General features: G+C 37.3%; 1 long non-coding RNA gene across 1 annotated transcript in view; it reads left to right on the top strand.

Moving 5' to 3' along the window:
• Positions 1-17,488, top strand: part of LOC114456286 (uncharacterized) — an 87,215-nt gene that overhangs the window by 38,511 nt on the left and 31,216 nt on the right. The window lies entirely within an intron of this gene.

Genomic DNA, 17,488 nt, shown 5'->3' with positions numbered 1-17,488 from the left:
GCAGTCCAAAGGGGAGGAGACTGCTCTGAGTATGGTTTGGCCCTGTGAGTGTGTCAGACCCACTAGAGCCCAAAGTCTCCCTTTGGCACTGTTCATTTTTTTCCTATTTTTTTAAATTCCCTCTTCTTTTCCTGACAGACAAAGCTGAGCTGAGTTACATTTATAGCCTATACTGGTAAAATATCTGCTAAATCAGTGGTTCCCAACCTTTTTTGTATCATGACCCATTTTTGATATCAAGAATTTCTGGTGACCCAAAGGCCTTTTTTTCCCAGAACTACTTTTTGATCATGTTTTTTATACTATATTGGAACAATAATGTGACACCTAAATATTCTGTCCAACTGCATTTATTTTAGTAAAATAAAAATGCATAAAATATACCAAATAAGTAGTAACTTCGTACATATGCTCTCACTAAGATTTTTTTTTAAAAAATGTTATATTGCTAAATGACTTCTACAATTTATTCTGTTATTCAAAGTGTCAAAATATGTGGTGAGACTGTCTGGCCATGAATGCTGTGTTGAAAAAATCTTTAAAATGATTCTAAATCTATTGAAATTGATATTCTGCCCTGTTTTAGTTATATTATATTCTTGTATAAGTATTTCTATTTGTATTCATAATTCATAATATTAATGCAAACCTTGCCCGATTATGAAATATCAGCTCAGATATTTTTATACTATTTTATTATTATTATTATTATTATTGATAATAATAATTAGATTTACATTTTACAAAGTAAAAATATAGAATAGTTGTTTAAGATTTCGAATAAGTTTTTTTTTTTTTTTTAATCAATTACTAATTCAATTCACCAATTCACCACCTGAGCCAGGGCGACCGTGGCTCAGGTGGTAGTGGGTCGTCTTCTGATCGAGAGGTTGGGGGTTCGATCCCAGTGCCTGACTATGTGTCGAAGTGTCCTTGGGCAAGACACTGAACCCTAAGTTGCTCCCAGTGGTCGACTAGCGCCTTGCATGGCAGTCCTGTCCCACTGGTGTGTGAATGTGAGAGTGAATGGGTGAATGAGCTGATATGTAAAGCGCTTTGAGACTGCTTCAGTGTGGGGATAAAGCGCTATATAAAATCAAGCCCATTTACCATTTACCATTTATTTGTATAGCGCAATTTATAACAAAGTCATCTCAATGCGCTAGATGTTTCAGGTGACCCCATTTAAACTCCAGATGACCTTACATGGGGTTCCGACCCTAAGGTTGAAAAACACTGTCCTAAATGAAAGGAATTGATCGGTCATGATTTTTAAATGTCAACCTGGATTAAAAATTTCAAGAGTTTTCCACCTCTTTATTGCATCATAAGACATCCATCTGCATGACTTGATATGAGCACTGTATCAGATAAACACATAGTGTAGGCCTCAGATCAATTATTCAAAGACAATTTGCTGGGAAATAAAATGCAGAAGGTTAAAGTTGTAGAATGCCTTGTGGAGTGAGGTGATGTCACGAGAAATACGAGAAACAAACAACCATAGAACTAAAAATGGAGTCAAGTGATCACTGGAACACAATAAATCACAGTTAGAATGAAGTAAAAACACATCTATGCATCCATGTCATTAAGAGGTCAAACTTTCAAGTGGTAACCATCTACTTATTTTTTATGAGTAAATGATCTTCAATTTGGTTGTATGGTTATAAAGCCTTACGTCATCTACATTTGGTCTACTATAGTTCTACTAGTGAATCTTTTGGCTTTATTAGTACCGCTAGTTGACTAAAACGGTCTATTAGGATTACTAGTGAGATTTTGAGTGTACAAGTAAATTAGCAATACGAGTACACAAAAAAAAATATTAATCCTAGTAGAAGTTTGTTGGCGCACTAGTGCGCAAGTAGACATTACTGGTACAGTAAAATCATTTATTAGTATAGATGACTATGTTGTGTTACTTGTACCAATAGACTGAAAATATGTCACTAGTAAAAACTCAAAGCTCAACTCATTTTTTTTATCCTGGTGCACGATCCTGTTGTTACAAAAATACAGAATTCAGAAAAACATTTAGGTCAGAAATGCTACTCTACAATATTAACTTGTTGGAAAAAGAGTATATAAGTTGACTTAAAGAAAGCATAGATACTTTTTTCCAGGGTTAGCTCTGCCCTTGACTTATACTATGTCCACTGTTTACTTTGCCTTTCACCCTAAGCCAGCTGCAAAAAACTCTGTCACCCTTTCTATTTGATCATGATAAGCAGGTTTAGAAGATGAAACAATGATTTCATTTCCTGACAATCTGTGTGAGTGATTATGTACTTGTTTTAAATTATGTTTGTTTGATGGTCAATCTAGCCTTTGGAGAATAAAGGTTTCTCCTTTATAGCAAAAATAACTCTTCTATCTAATCCAAATAGTCCATGTGCAGTTTGCATGTTCTCCCTAAACGTGAGAGGATCTCCTCTTGTTTTGAAAACATACATGAGATATCAATTACTATTTCCAGGCTGTACCCTATTGTCAGAAAATAGATAGACAGCTATAGAGCAGTGTTTTTCAACCTTGGGGTCAGGATCCCATGTGGGGTCACCTGGGATTAAAATGGGGTCGCCTGAAATGTGGTAATAACAACAACAACAACAACAACAATAATAATAATAATAATAATAATAATAATAATAATAATAATAATAATAATTAAAAAATATAAAGAAAAAACTGCTTAAAATTATATTTGTAAATTTTTTGAATTATTATTCTTTTTCAAATTAACACATCACACACATATTACATATCAAATAACTATATTCTATACTTAAACTTTCTCAAATATGAATTCAGTTAAAATAAAATGCAGTATAAAAATATTTGAGGTGGCACATCTTGTCACTTTGTGTGCAATAGTCCTGGCTTCTCTGTATTTGTCACACGCTTTAATAAACATGATCAAAAACTAATTCTAGAAAAAATGGGTTAACACTTTACTTGAAGTTTTATGCATAAGGCTGACATTACACTGTATCTGTCATTAGCATGAATAGCGTGTTATGAAGGCTGTTAAGTGTTGTTTGCTAAATTATGACACCTTTGGAGCTATGTTGGCATTTTTTGTGCAAGGTGGAGGGAACGAGGTGGGTTAGGTTTAGGGGTTAGGGGTTAGGGTTAGGGTAATGAACAACACTTAATGACAGTCTTCATGACACCTTATTCATGCTAATGACAGGTGTCATATCATAACATGACAGTTTAATGTCAGCCTTTTTGTGTAAAACTTCAAGTAAAGTGTTATCAAAAATGTCTCTGGGGTCTTTGTGATATCAAAATAGGGTCACGACCCGAAAAAGGTTGGGAACCTCTACTGTAGAGGATGACCAGATGGTTGGTTTGTATAAAATATGGATGAAAAATGATGGTATTCTCTTATATTCTGAGTCTTGGGTCAGTTTTAGGACAGTTCCTGTTAACTTAATCAGTGCGTATCTGATGTAAAGCACTTTCAGCTCTCTCTTCTCTCTCCATCTCCCATCATTCCCCACTGAGAATCAATTGTGTTGCTTTCCGGCTGTGTTTCTGTTTCTGTTTCTGCTGCTGCTGCCAGCTGGGTTTCTCTCTGCTGATCTGCTGGTCTTATGGCAGGTTTTAGCACCTCGACAGACTAGCGTGTTTGGGTTGAGAAGATATGTGTACATGTTTGATATTTAAACCAGACAGCTGCTTTGTAAAGACCAGCGGCGTGTTATCAAAATATTTGATTGCACACGAGTTTGAGGCGCTTGTGAGAGTTTCGGTGTTTGTTTGCCTGCATACGTTTTCCTTCTCATCTGCTTTTTTAAAAAAAAAAATCGTGTACGGTACAAACAACGTGCTGTTAAAAAAGGTCTGCTAATCAGCGTTCCAAGATAACCTAAATACTTGCCGTACTTGTTAAATGCCACTAATGAATTAATCACATATTACCCTAGTTGAGCACTGGAAAGAAACATTACATAACACAACTTACAAAAGCAGAGGTCTTCACTCCTTTGAGAGGCTAATTGTAATCATTGATGCTTCTTCTGTTACACAACGCTGTTCTTCACTGGACCCAAAGCCAAGGAGCAGACTGGCTCACAGGGAACATTCTAGTCCTGTTGTGAACGGCTTTTTGACCCGTACAGAAAGTCCGCTATCTAAACACGCCCTGTTCTCATCACTCACGTAACTCAGGTATTTCACAGTGCTGTGACAGAGAAAGCGTTGGTAAATGACACCGCTGTGATTGTACAGTCAAGGAAGGAAGGGGGTCAAATCAAACATGTTTATATCTTTCCAGGATTGGGGTCAAATACAATTGTAATTGCGTACTTGATAATTAATTACAATTATGATGTCATTCTAATTGTAATTGTAATTGAAAGAATCTGTAGCTGTTGACTTTGTAATTGTAATTGTAAATGAAAATTCTATAAAAATGGTCAGTTACAAATGAACCATGTTACAGTTCTATGGCGTACACATACATAGTTAACATTCAATAAAATATGTTTAATACCAAGTTTAATTGTTAGTTCTCTTGAGGATTTTTTTTACCATTAAAAAAACAAACCAAAACTAAATCTTGGGGTATACTTAGACGCCCACACCAAAAATATTAATACCAATATTTTCATTTATTAGGAAGCATAACAATGAAAGCAAGAGATGAAAAACAACTTAGATGATGGATAATATTTTTTAGTGTATTTTACAGCTGATTTAAGACATGGGTCAAAACTGATCAATTATTATAGCAGATGCTAATAGAAAGCTAACACAAGAGGAAGGTTACGTTTTAAGGGATTATTTAATAAAGGCTCAGTAATTTTGATTCAATTAGTAACTAAGAACATAATTGTAATTGACTTGGAAGAGGAAGATAATAATTGTAAGTGGGAAAAAAATGCAGGTCACTGTAATCATAATGGAGTTGTAATTGAACATGAATAATTGAAGATGTAATTGTAAATGAAAAATGTAATTGACCCAAACCCGTTTAGATTTGAAACTCCCATGAGTATCTCGGAATGGGCAGATGATCTTTCCATGAGCTTTATTCACTCCCCAAACCTCCTCCTCTTAGTTTCTATTGACTCACGCAGTGAACTGGATATTTCCTGTCACTATTTTTTGTGTCACATGGCTCCAAACACCGCTGGCCAAAGGTTGAACCTGATGAACACATTTGTACAAAGGGCATCTGTGCTGCCTTTCAGATGTTTGACCAATGTAATGAGACGAAGGTGTCAATGGGATGTGAGAGCGTGATTATGCAACACATAATGCAACCCCGCCCCCCCTATTTTCTCAAAAATAAAAGTCAAAGAGGGAAGTGTTTGCATGTTTTATAATAGCATGCACAGTTGTTTTTCATCAGCAAAGTTTCCTACCATTGCCAAAATCTCATTTTTGCTTCAAAATAGATTAAAATTGAAGGGGGCAGCATCCAACAGGTAGGAAATCATAAGTAAAAAAGATTGAAAAAGATCAACAAATGCCATTTATTTCCATGATTCATTCATTCATTCATCTTATTCACCCTCAACAAGTCTGTGTTTACATCAGACCTGTTCAACATAAGTCAATTTGATTATTTTATATATTTAGATAAAATGATCTGTAACATTTCTAGTCAATTAGGTGTTACAATGATTTCTGAATGATAAGATTATCATTCCAGTTGAAGCACTTTTGAGCCCTTTGTTATTTTTGCTTTGAATGTTTATTTTTCTTGGTAGTGGTAGTTAGAATTGAAAGACCAAATTTGCTATAACCTAAATGTTTAATACAGAAAGCAATCTTTTAGTCATTGATTAATCTAGCCATTTTTCAAACAATTAGTTTGAATGATTGTATAGGAGAAATCCCACTTTGGCATAATTATGCATTTGGATCTTTTTCCATAACTAACAAATTTACGTGGCACAATTTTTTTGTGTGCAAAAACAACAAAAAAAAAACATTTAACAATCTAACAAGATCATTTTAACTATGTATTATTTAAATAAAAGCCTAATAAGAAACATTGCCTTAATAAACACAACACAATTTAGATGCCAAATTGATGTATAAGCTTAAAAAGGGATACTCAAGCCATCAATCATAAAACTAAGAAGTATTACAAGGTCACTGTGGGACATTTGAATGCAGGATGGCTTTTTTAAAATCAAGCAGTATTTTAGAGTTTTCCGGCGCCACCATGCACAAAGTAGAACCTGGGTTCAAACACAGTCCAGGGACTTTCTGAGCCATAAATAGGTATTTAATTTTCTTTCAATGGTTCTCGTGGTTCCTTTGCTTACCAAGGCCTTGGAAATGAATTTAGCTTTAGTAAGTGTATGTCAATTTAAAGGTACATTGTGTAACTTTTGGCCACTAGGGGCGCTAGACCTGTAACTTTCACGTTTAGCGCCCCTAGTGGCCACAAGTGCCACAGCACTGTCGCAAAAAATCAACAAACAGTCTGTCGGGCCAGCCTCCCTTGTTTATTGATTGTGTCTGCAGACTGTAGTTGACCTGTAACTGTTGAATAAGTGAATAAGGATTGGGTTGCGAAGCGGGGACGGGCGACCCGGTGTGTGCGGGACGGTGTCCGGCGCCGAGCGGAAGGTGGGTCGGCGGAGGGGGTCGGGTCTCGGCGGCGTCTTTTTAGCCTCCTCAGAAGCAGTTTCAAACTTTTTGCTTGCCTCGGCCATGACCAGGAGTCTAACAGGCGGAAAAATACTAACAAGTGCCTTAATTAGCCGATATATTTGAGCCTGTGGTCACGTGACTGCCATAAAGTGATACATTCTCCAGGCATTCTCCAGGTCACATGACCTGGCCAAAGACGGTCCGTCTCTCCAAACTTACATGGGCGGTATTTCAAGAAGGAAGTCCCGCTCGGAGCATTGATACTGTCAAGCGCTGTATATTGGCCTGAGGAATCATCTGGGTGAACTCTTTAGGTCACAAAGTCTGCAGTGTGCCTTTAAAGTGTGTACCTGCCTCCACTGGTTGGAATAGGCTCCAGTTTTTATTGAGTGTATGAATGAATGAATACATTCCATATTCATAGGACTTTGTTAAGAGCCATAGAGCTTCAGATAAACTTTGTTTTGCTATGTGGTCCCTCAGTTGAAGTGGAGCTACCGGAGAAGGTGTGACGTAACCTATCTAGTCTCTTCATCTAACCCAGACAAATTATTTATTTCAATAATCTAAAAAATTAGGCCCATTGTGTGTGTGTGTGTGTGTGTGTGTGTGTGTGTGTGTGTGTGTGTGTGTGTGTGTGTGTTGTGTGCATGCACTGTGTATTTGATGACATTGGATTCGTTGTTTGTATGGGGTCAAAGATAAAACTGGGTATTTGGTGATGTAAGAGGATCAGGAGATTTAGAACCTTTAGGTTTCTTAACAGGACTAACACAAAAAAAGCTTTCACTGTTAGCAGTGACCATGTGTTTAAATCTACTCCACAAGCATGTGATCACAGTCACTATTGCACTAGTTTTTTGTTCACTGGGGCTAAACTTTGTCAGGTGACCTAAAACAGCACTTACTCGGAGGAAACATTTGGAAGAACTAAATAAATTACTTTGGAAATATTTTGTTTTAAATGTTAGTCACATAGTTTAATGACAGTGGAAAGTTTGTTTCTTTCCAATAAAACCATAAAGATTACAAACAAGGTCACTCACTGAATAGTTTCCCCATCAGGCGTGACAAATCTAATTGTGGAGAAGTCCAATGTTCCGATGTCCGAGTAACACCATAAAATGCAAAAAATAACACACAGACCACAATGTCCCAGCATACAATGACACAGAGAGAGGAGTATCATATAAAAAACACACATTTGTTTCTGCTTACTGTATTTGTTTTATTATTCAAACATATTTGTCCTCTCACTTTTTTTTTTATATCATCTTTGAGATCTCGTTACCTCCTCCAAGGAGGAATAATGTTCACCGGCATCTATTTATTAGTTTGTCTAACTGATTTTGACTAATATTTTACCAAAGACATACCTCCTTATGGAAGATTCCATTACATTTTGCACAGAATTATACTTTTTCTGGATGAGCTTCGAAAATCAAAAAATGACTTTCATTGGCGAAATTTCGGAATTTCATATCCTGGTTCTTAATTGACGGATTACGATGAAATTTTAATCAATTATGTCGAGTTGGTTCGTTAATGACCCCATCGATTTTCATCGGCATTGAAACAGGATCGCGCTTTTCATTTTTCCAATAAATGGGTGTACCCATATATTTGGACCTGTTGTTTATTAATAGGGATAGAAATGACTTTAAAGCCTTTAAAGCAGAGGTAGGCAACCTTTATCACAGCGGGGCCACAAAAATGTGTTTGTTTGATCGGCGGGCCACATGATCAACATTCATGTCAGCATTAGAATAATGAGCGACCTGAACATTAACACAGCAAAGAACAAAATGTTTTTATAGAAATTATGTCTGTTTTTCTGTCATTCTGTGTATGTTTGTTGTTGTCTTAGTCAATGTGAGGCATTTGTGCATTTCTGTTGTCCTTTTGTGTATTTTTCCTGCAAAATACATGTTTTTTGGAGTCATTATGTGTATTTGTGCCACCATTTTGCGTTTTTTTTGGTGTAATTTTTGTGTATTTCTGTCGAGTAATTTTCATGTTTTTCTTGTCTTTTGGTGTACTTTTGTTGTCATTTTCTGTCATTTTCGACATTTTTCTGAATACCTTTGTGTATTACAGTTGTCATTTTGTTCATTTTTGTAGTAGTTTTGTGGGTTTTTGGAGTATTTTCTGTGTTTTTCTCTTGTCTTTTACTGTAATTTCCTACAATGTTGTAATTCTTTGTATTTTTTAATGCATTTTTGCTCTTGTTTTGTATATTTTTCTGTCATTTTGTACATATACTTTGGGGGCTGCATACAATGAGACTGAGGGCAGCATGTGGACCAATTACAATTACGTTTTCAATTATCCATTTTCAATTACAGTTAAATTATGATTAAGATGAGCGGCATTTTTTCCAACTCCAAATAATCTACAATTATGATTTTTCTACTGAAAGTCAATTACATTTATGTTCTCATTACATTCATAGTAATGTTACTCTGTAAAAGTGTATTGTCCCTATAAAAAAAAAACTTCTACAGTATTATATTCTAATTCTAACCTCTAACTCTTCTAACCCTTACCACCTGTATGAGGGTGAAAACTTAATATGAAACACATTTTCATATTTGTTAATGTGTAAGCCATAGAACTGTTTTGCGTTTAATGAAATTGTAATTGAAAGTTTTTATTGAATTTCCATGGTAATTACAATTACAAAGTCAATTATCTTAACTCAATTCCAATTCAATTATGATTACAACGTCGACAGATTCTTAAAATGACAATTATGATTTTAATTATGCCATAACTGCAATTAATGATTAATTATGAGATTACAAGTATAACGGACCCCAACCCTGGATCATGGTACCATTATCAGGATCACTAATATTTGGTAGTTGGTGGAGATATCTCTAAGTGCTCTTTTTACTCATAATATTTGTATTTCAAATAAGCTCAGGAACATCCCGTGTCATCATTGTCTTTGCTGTCAGAACATATTTCATAACTGCTGCTTTTCTGCACAATGTTAGTCCGATATCTGATGTTTTTCTCAATTACATCTGTGAGTTGCATCAGTGAAGAGATTTTTCAGTTTGTTTAAAATACATGTGAGTTTTTAACAATTACATAATATTCTATTCATCTCTGCTCACGGATTTCCTTCCCACTCACAGTTTAGCTTTGAAAGCTAAAGTCTGATGTGAGGTTTCAATCGCGTTGTAGTTAAGCTCTGCAGAACACCTTTGTTACGTATTCAGTTAAAGCTGATGGAGACAAAGATCTTTTATCAGATGAATCCAATGTGTAGGCCCAAATGAAGGAAAAACATCCCACAATGCAACGCGTGAAACCTTTCCGACATTGTCAACAAACGCAGTGTTTATTGTATAAAAATTTTTGACAAGGAATTTCAACATTTTACATAATTTTTCCAGTGAATGATCTTCGATTTATTGATATATGAGGCCTACACATTGTCTTTATCAAATTAAATAATATTGTCTCCAGCAGCTTTAAATAATGAAATTTCTGCTCCCCAGGGATGGGTTAAATTGCAGAGGACAAATTGCAATATATATGTGTAAAAACATATATACATGACGAATAAAGGCTTAAAGCCCCAGTTTAATTTTATTTTTTTAATTGTAACCAATAAATAACAACAACTTGACTAGAGATTGGTGATATTTTTGGCCCAGCGATATTATTGGGTGATGTTTTCCATAAAATGTCTTTCCAACATGTTAAAAACAAATACTGAGCACTTTTCCCATTACTGAAGTATCTCAACTCAACTCAACTTTTTTTATTTACTGTATATAAATAACAACAAAGTCATCTCAGTGCGCTTTAACAAAATATCAAGTTCATAGTAAGAAAAAGAATCCAACATGATCCACATGAAAAGCATTTAGCGACAGTGGGAAGAAAAAACTCCCTCTTTTTATGGGAAGAAATCTTCAGCGGAACCAGGTTCAGAGGTGGCAGCCATCCACTTCGACTGGTTGGGGTTAGTGAACAGAAGGACAAACAGAATAGGATAGAGAGATAGACCATCCGAGTGTTCCAGACTCGTTGAGCTGTGAACCATCGATCAAGAACCGCCAGCTACGACATCAAGACACCTGAAACAGAAAAAGAGAGCCCTCGGAGGGCGAGAAGAAGGCTGCACTGCAGGAAAAACATGATACACTATGATGCACTCGTTCCTAGTGGTTAGGTTAATATTAATATTAAACGACCTGCGGCCTCCACCATGTTCTGAAATGCTACCACTACAGACGAGGTTTCATCTTGCACTGGGCACACAGAGGGGACCTTGTCCGCTTTAAATTATCCCAATTCTACTTTGTACCTATTTCCATCTTTTGCACAGATGATCTTTATTTGAGGAATGCATCCAGTGGGCCTTTTGCTATATATGGAGGAAGAACTGAAGCACAAAAAGACGTGTGATTTGCATTAGGTTACCATTGGATTTAATGAGGCACAGACATTTAGTCATTTTGAAACGTCACAAGACAAATGCAGGCAAGCAATCAGAAATGCACACACTTCAGTCCCGCATGCACTTAATCTTCATCAAACTCAAGGACATGTTTGTGAATAGTTAGAAACTGGATTACTACTTGTAAACCCCATCCCTCTGGGGAAGAACATGCAAAGCCATGAGCTATATCCAAACCCTAGAGAGGTAGCACTGAAATACAGCAATATACCAATATAATGGGTTCCTTTAGGTTTAGCTTTTATTTTACACCCACTAAATAAACTGGGTGTGGTAATTTCCTTAATTAGCCTACTTAATCAGGATTTTGAGGATTTGTCAAAAACGAAGCCTACATTTGTAGGGTGAGACTAGACTATTCTTGACGTCAGCTTTAATTCCAAAAACAGCATCAAAGTCTTATCTAACGCTGGGTGTGGGATTGATTGGCCTCTTGCCTTTGTTTGTTTGTGTGTGTGTGTGTGTGTGTGTGTCAGATACGTCAGATACTCTGTTTGATAGCACGCAACCATACGTCTCGTCTGTTCATCTGAAAAGGGTGCCCACCAGCCGCCAGTATGTTGTGAAATTTAAGTCGTGGATTGCTGGTACTCCTATTTGTGCAAACAACAACGTAACACGATGGCATTGTGTAGTCTTTATACGAAAACAAAAGTGTTTCAATCGCGTGCAGATGCTAGTACAATGCAGTTCTCCGGTTGTTTTGCACCTAGACTGAGCGCGCATGCACCTAATTTAGTACATATACGTCACACAAAATGCATCTATAATTCTATATAATTCTACTGTGTTGTTTACACATTGTGTTCTTTGGTTTTAAGATTTCTGTTACTGACTAGTAAAAGCAAACAGAAAAGTAGACATTTCTGTGCACTGAAGCGTTTGTATTTTATTTTAACTTTTGATTGCACTGTTTGCATTGCTTTTGGATTTTGCACTATTGTTGTTGTTGTTCCCTCAGGACATTTGCACTATACATGTAGGTGTTATATTGTATTACTGTGTATTATTCAAGTTTTTAAAATAGGTTGCATTTTTTTAATGGTTTGTTGTGTTGATAAATAATAATGTGGACACGTGTAGAGACTTTAAAGAAAAAGAAAGTTCACTCTTGCCTAGGGCACCGAATGACCTGCCTCCACCGAACCCAAAAAATGCCAACATAGCTCCAAAGGTGTCATAATTTACCAAACGACACTAAATGACAGCTTATTCATGCTAATGACAGATAAAGACATTGTAGTGTCAGCCTTATGTATAAAACTTCAAGTAAAGTGTTACATTTTATATTACATTTTAGTAAAGAAATATATTTATGTTATATTTTAGTCCATTCACTTTTTATAGACCACACTTAGTCTCTGTGGGCATGACTTGCAGATGTGACAGAAGTCAGCCGCTGGCTCTTCTGCTGCTGTGGGTCCTGCTGTCTCTGCTTAGTGAGCCTCGCTCTTTGTCACTGCAGATTGATGCGGCACTCACTGTGGGAAAAGCACACGATGTACAGCGCAGGAGACAGAGCGGCAGGTTTAATTGGGATTCTGTCTGGCCAATCTTTTCCTGATCCAGTGAAGTTGCCGCGGGCATCCCTTAACCGCCCCTGCATACAAATCAGTGGATAAAAAGGTTCCACAATGCACTTCTCCTTGGATTGGCTATTTGAACGTTATGTTGGGGCGTCTAATACTGTAAAAGGTCGAGGGGCTGTAAAATTGATTAGAATCCAACACAATTCCGGTTTGCTGTGTAGTTACCGGTGCTGGAAATGGGATTACATCACACGACCTGTGCAACGCATCAATGATTAACTTGTACTATTCCGGCATGATATGATTGGAAGGTGGAAAAACACCTTAGCTGCTGCAGTGGCTCTCCCCCTCCATGTCCGTCCTCTCTATTAGAGGACACTGAACTCAGTTTTGTTGTGGAATAACATGTAATCCTGCACCAAGGAATGCTTCCAGCTCTGAGACCAACTGATGTTTTCCCTCATCGGGTAATCAGGAGACTGTTTATCTCTTTGTGTATTAATATGTGTCTATTCTCCTTGCTGCACTGCACATGGCTCTGTACAGCTTACTGTGGGCTGATGAGGTAATTTAATTTTTTGTTTAGATAAGGCACTGCAGTACAGTTCATCTTTATTTCACTGCAGTGCTGATGAGTCCAATGCATAATTTAAAAGAAGAAAATTTAAGGGGATTAAAGGTTTCTCTTTTTTTTGTGGTCCATTGCCCGCTTCTCCATATAACTCTTATCACAAGGGATTAGATGGAGCAGTGCAGTGTTCCCCATGAGCACACCAGAAATTAGGATAAAGGAACTTTATTGTAATGAAGTTGTTACATAACCATGGATGACAGTGAAGGCCACAAGGCTGCTTTCCCCCAATGCTGAGCCATCTATCTCAATGTGGTAACAGACACACCTTATGTACCGTCAGATCCATACACAGGGTTTGCTGATATATGATTGTGGTGTGTGTGTAGAGTCCAGACGTGCTCTATTTAAAGCTGCAAATGAATGGGTCGGAGGAAAAAAATCAGTACCACAGACGTAACAAATGCAACGAGTCATCCGTCTCGCTTCAGCACTCAGCAGTGTAATGACAGGCCTCATCCACGTTAGATTTACCAAGAAGTCGCCTAGCTTCACGTTAGGATCACAGTTATGTAATGATGCTCTGTGTACCTGCTGCAGTGCTCAGGGCGTGGACTAAAACAAAACCTACACACACACACACTCTTTGGCACTTTGCCTGAATTGCCTTCACTGCTCTCATACTACCAGTTAGATTATGGAATTGCTTTATTTAGTTTTAAATAACAATTCAGGTATTTATTTAGTAAATAAGAACTGGTCAGATTTGAGATTTGTTAGCGTGTATGACAAATTACAGTACAATAATTAAGGAAAGTGTGTTTAGTTCCCAGAGTAGCTACTATAGATATGACTAAGAGCACAGGTGTATAGTCAGTATATCCAGGGCTCTGGTTGTGAAAGGATGATAATAATGACTAATTTTGGGATATCTTATCAGGGAATTCATCAAGACTTGAACATAAATATAGACGTATAGAGAAATACACTTCAGACATGTCAGCGTAGAACTTTTAATGCTGGTGCTTCCAATATACCCGGACATCAGTCATTTTATTTATTTCGTCACTTCACACAGATGACTAGACTTATTAATGTAATCAACCACCCTGTTACATGTCGTAATCAAGAACCCTGATAAGTACAATCGTGGTTCTCTGCTTCCTTCACAGCAGGTCTGCTCTGGATGCCAAAGACATCTGACTATCTGACTCTGTCTTCTTTTATAGTGTTCCCATCCACACTTCAGAGTCCAGGGGTGTAGGGTGGGCTACAATAAAATGTTTTCTCCTGTTGGCTGGTCTTTCTCTAAATAATTTACCGGCAGGATGATGGTCTTACCTGGACCTGTGTCCTTGCATCGTTGTTTCCTGCTCCAATTGTCGTTATCTTCAGTGACCTCCGTCAACCCCCTCAGTGAAGCTGTGTGTGTGTGTGTGTGTGTGTGTGTGTGTATATAAGCATTTACTGACTAACACTATGTCCCCTCAAAAAGTGATCATTTAACTACTAAGTAATTTACATATAAGCTAACATTTATGCAATAGTTAACCTTAGCCCCTAAAATCACTGTCCATAATCTGACAGACAGTATTGAAGTTAATAATTCTGATTATCTCTTAAAATGATACATACAGTAACTCACCACATGAATGCACATTATATTACATTTATTTTAACTTTAAATATGTACGTATCATCCCTTTATATGTGGGCATTGCCAATTTTGTATCAGAAAATCAGACTTTGAAAATGCAGTCAAACGTGGTTTAAAGTGTTTTTTTTTTTTTTATTGCATTTTACTTTGCCTCTTATTCCTACTAGTAAAGGCTACATTTAATAGTCTTTCAGTCTTTGTTATTTGGTTTGTGTGTCCCTCCAGGCTTCTGTTTGAAAGTTTTGTTTTGTTTTGTTTTGTTTTGTTTTTTTGAAGGAAAATGAATGTGTTACAAGCCAGAAAAACAGGAAAGCATGGGGTTTGATTGAGTGTTTTCACTTCAAAAAAGTGCATATTAGAACTGTTGGATTTGGCAGAATGCTGCGTCACGTTCAGTCACAGCAGCTCACGATCAACTCTTTCCTTTATTTCTTTGATTTGAATGGGGAATGCCTTGTTCTGAAAAGCAAACTCTTTTTGGCTGATGGAAAGTTTCTGTTTTCTATATTCCAACAGATCTCATTTCAAGTAGAAAACCTAAAAATGTAGCAAATAAACATTTTGCAGTGCATGGAGGCTTCGTCTGACAAATTATGGGTGCGGGAGAGCATAATAACACCTTCAGAGATGCAGTAAAGTTCAGATGAATCAGGATTATTTTGACAACAAAATAAGATTGTCCAAGATGTCCAAAATAATGCAGGTCCTGCAGTTATTATTGATATAATCCCTTTGGTAATCAGGCCCAAATGGCACTTGATATTATTCCTTTTTTTTTCAAAGGTTATGTAAACCAGTCCTTAGGGGCAGTGATGAGTTCCTGAGGGTGAAACAGAGGAAGCAGTAGGACACACAGCAGCACAGACGCAGTGGTTTCATTAGCAGCTATGAGCTCTCTTTTCTGTGTTGATGCAGACAAACATTCTTGTCTCTGCAGAAACGTCCCACTTGGTGCATTGAGACTTTACAGGTAGTTGCTCGGGGAGTGAGTCTGTAATGCAGCCAATCATTGAATAGTAAAGAGAAGAGAAGAGCACAACTGTAAACATCTACATCTCAGCAGCCAATCTGCTGCACTCTCAGCCCATCAGCCCAGTTAGTGCAATCGAGCAGAACCCCCACATGTTACTCACAGACAGTGAAACGTGCTACACACATGACACACTGCTCGTATGTACTATGTGCACATGCCTGCACACACTCAAACTGACATTCAAGGATGTCACAACAAACCAAACTTGTTGAGTGAAGTACATTCAAATGGTCAAGAGAAGCTAACGCTGCTGTGACAAAACACTTTCAAATCAGACTATTCCAAGGACATCGAAAGATTATTTGGTAACACTTTACTTGAAGTTTCATACTGTAACATCACTGCAGTGTGTTATAGTTGTAGTGTTGTTGTTTTAATGTTAATGTTGATGGTTCCGATTATTGTGTGTTCTTTGAATGCATCTTTGGGGAGAGCTGGGATGTGAGTGGCTGTGAGTGGATGAGGGGGCGGGTCAGAGAGAAGGGGAGGCCGGTGTGGAGAGGTAGAGCTGTGTTGTGAATGAATGAGCAGGAGCCCGATAAGCTTTGACCCTTTTTGTTGTTTTTGGCGTGTCGATATGGCCGACAGTAACCGCAGTTCTGTGTAGAAATAAAGCGGCAAGATAAACAAGCAAGAAGGTTGTCGTCCTTCCCAGTGTTCTGTGGGACGTTACAATACATAAGGCTGACATTACGCTGTCATTAGCATGGATAAACTGTCATGAAGGCTGTCATTAAGTGTCTTTGCTAAATAATGACACCTTTGGCTAAATTATGACACCTTTGGAACTATGTTGGCATTTTTTGGGTTTGGTGGAGGGAACGAGTGGGTTAGGTAGGGATAGACATGTTTAAAGACACGGGCTACAGGAGCCCCTTCCCCCCCACCATAACAGTAGATTTAAAATAATAAAATCAAAAGAAAAGAAAACATTTAAACTAGGAATTAAAAGAACAAAGTAAAAAAATAAATAAAACAGGGTCTGCTGCTTCCTGTGAGAATAAAAACCAGATTATCGCCCCACCCAATTTAAAAATGTCAGAAAAATAGACTAATATGGCTATGAAAGATAAAGTGCTTCTACCGTCATGTGCAGGAGGGGGTTGGGGAAGAGTCGGGCTCGGGGTATCTGGGATTAGGGTAACGAACAACACTTGTACTGTACAGTGTAATGTCAGCCTTTACCAAAACTAGCAGCAGCCAACAGTGATGGACCATGTATCCACAGTCTGTGATAAAGTGTAGAAATCCTATTTCTTTATGTAATGTTCATAAACATTCATAAACAGAAGGTCTCTGTAATCGAGCAGAGATAAAGGATTAGAGAAACTGGTCACACTGGTCAATGGTGAAACCCAAATACTTGATTGATGCCACTATTTACACTTCAACTTCTTGAGTTGTGGTGATTTTCTGCATAATTTGTTGCAACACTTTGCCTCCAGAAAAGAAACGCATCTCCGTGATTCCCTTGCGTTGAAAACCAATATTTGTTGATTGGTAAAAGTGAATGGCATCAGACATCCAACAGATGTGCTTTACAACCAAACATCTCAGAGTCTATAGGTCATTATTATCTACAGTGTGAAAGACTGTTAGA

The sequence above is a fragment of the Gouania willdenowi genome, chromosome 3 (assembly GCF_900634775.1).
Source record: "Gouania willdenowi chromosome 3, fGouWil2.1, whole genome shotgun sequence".
Taxonomy (NCBI): Eukaryota; Metazoa; Chordata; class Actinopteri; order Blenniiformes; family Gobiesocidae; genus Gouania; species Gouania willdenowi.
The sequence above is the reverse complement of the archived record's forward strand: the minus strand, read 5'-3'. Positions and strand labels throughout refer to the sequence as shown.